This window comes from Coptis chinensis, chromosome 2 (genome assembly GCF_015680905.1).
Source record: "Coptis chinensis isolate HL-2020 chromosome 2, ASM1568090v1, whole genome shotgun sequence".
Taxonomy (NCBI): domain Eukaryota; kingdom Viridiplantae; phylum Streptophyta; class Magnoliopsida; order Ranunculales; family Ranunculaceae; genus Coptis; species Coptis chinensis.
In genome coordinates, this window is record NC_141457.1 from 47574344 (window position 1) to 47576696 (window position 2353).

The 2353-nt window shown below is 29.8% G+C and overlaps 1 non-coding gene across 1 annotated transcript; it reads right to left on the reverse strand.

Annotated features, from left to right (window-relative positions):
* Positions 1-2046: 2046 nt before the first annotated feature.
* On the reverse strand, positions 2047-2134 carry TRNAS-GCU (transfer RNA serine (anticodon GCU)). The gene has a single exon. It is a non-coding gene; the product is annotated as a tRNA-Ser (tRNA).
* Between the last annotated feature and the right edge of the window lie 219 nt (positions 2135-2353).

Consider the following 2353-nt stretch of genomic DNA (forward strand, 5'->3'; position numbering starts at 1 on the left):
GCCGTCTTTTTCTTCTATAACTGAATCACGTAGAGTAAATGACTTGTTTTAGTCAATAAATATCTTGGGTACACCTAATAAAAAAGAAGGATAATTTAGGAAGCTAAATGTGTCTAAAATCATTTTATTTACTCATTTTTAAATTGGGGTACGGGAGTGTTTTGTTGGGTATGTCTAAGATCACCCAAAAATAACTAATAACTTACCCAATTAAATAACACTCGAAATAATAATAAATAAATAACAAAAATCTTACCTATATTTCTACAAACAAATTAAAGAAAAAAATACAAAAGATAAAGAAAAAGTAAAAAATTAAAACCCAACGCCCTAAAAAAAGTTGGGCACCCAAAAAATTCACCTTCGTCATTCTCAATCCCCTCACTCTCTTTCTTGTGACAAAATTCTATTTTTTATCACTTTAGTTTACATTTATTTTGAATGGAGAAAACACATCTATATGATTATCTATATATTGACTTAAACAAATAATGTTTTTGGGAGTTAAAGTTTATTTTTCTTTATTTTTTTTTCTTTGGTTGATTTGTTTGTGGAAATATAGGCAAGTTTTTTTTATTTAATTGTTATTTTGGTTCTAGTAATTTAATTAGGTATATTGTTTGGTATTAATTTTATTTCTATGTTTGTTATTTGAATTTTGGAAAGAGAATAGGATTTTGAAGTGCCACATAGGAAATGGAGTCCCAAGGGATTTTGAAGTAAAAATATATCGGTTCATCTAACAAGGGGCTGTTAAACATTAGATTCTTAAACAGATTTAATTTAAATAGAACAATCCTTATTCTGATAAAATTGGACGGCTCTGGGACGGAAGGATTCGAACCCTCAGAAGTCGGGACCAAAACCCGTTGCCTTACCGCTTGGCCCGCCCCATTTATATTTCTATTCAACACTAATAAACACTAATATAGGTATTGGATGTTCGTCAATTCCCGTCCAAATATCTATGGAATCCATTCGATTGTTGCAACGATTTGACACGTGTAGTTGTAAAATTAAACTTAATTTATTGATTATTACATATAATTCTATTAAGATATTGTATGAAAGTATGATTCCTTCTATTTTGTTTGAGAATTGAAGGATTTTTTATTGGGTTAGTCAAAGAAAAAGAAGAATTTTTTTGCCTTTTTTCATTTTTAGCTTATATCGAAAACTCAATCAAAATACAATTATCTCCAAGAATGAAATATTTGTTATGCTTAATATTTTTTGTTTGGTCTGTATCTATCTTAATTCTATACTTTATTCGAGTAATTTTTTCTTTGCCAAATTGCCCGAGGCTTACGCTTTTTTCAATCCAATCATAGATGTTATGCCAGTCATACCTCTGTTCTTTTTTCTGTTAACCTTTGTTTGGCAAGCTGCTATAAGTTTTTGATGAGATCTTTAATACTGTCTTACAAACATTTATGATTTATAAAAAAAAAAAGATTCTAACAATAAATTGATAAGATCAGACAAGTCTTACATCAATTTAAACAAGGAAATTCTTGGATAGCGCGTCTGGATCACCCCATTTCCTCATTCTGACCTTCTACTTCCAGTGAACAAGGACCCTATATAGGGTCCCCACAATAACTCATTGTGCTATGAAAGATAATTTTCATACCGAAAGAGTCTTTTTACAATTTCTGAAAATTCCTTTCTTTTCTAGAAACCTCTTTTTTTTTTCATTTCTTGGTTTGGTGTAAAAATAGAATATGCGGTATAAAAAATGGATAATCTATTCCCTTTTTTACCAAAAATGATCTTATCTTGGAGATTTTGTAATGCTTACTCTCAAACTCTTCGTTTACACAGTGGTGATATTCTTTGTTTCTCTCTTCATCTTCGGATTCCTATCTAATGATACAGGACGTAATCTTGGACGTGAGGAATAAAAAAATAAGGGATTTTTCATTGCTTGATTTCTGAATTTTCTTATTATTTATCTATTATGGATATTTAACTACGATAAAGATAAAATAAAGTTCTCGAGATTTCTTTAGAATTTGAAAGAAAATATCAAATCATCAGATGAAACGGAAAGAGAGGGATTCGAACCCTCGGTACGAATAACTCGTACAACGGATTAGCAATCCGACGCTTTAGTCCACTCAGCCATCTCTCCTAATTGAACAAAGGATAATTACTATGTTACATTATAATTGAAGTAAAGAAAAAGTCTTTCTTTATTCTATAGATACAGATACAAATTTTATCCGTTTTTCAGCAATTTAATTCGAATTACATTTAGATAACGGGAATACCCACAAAAAAAAAGTAAAATAAATGAAGGTAAAGAATATACCTCTTTGATTTCATACGAAAGCTTCTTTTATTCCCCGGC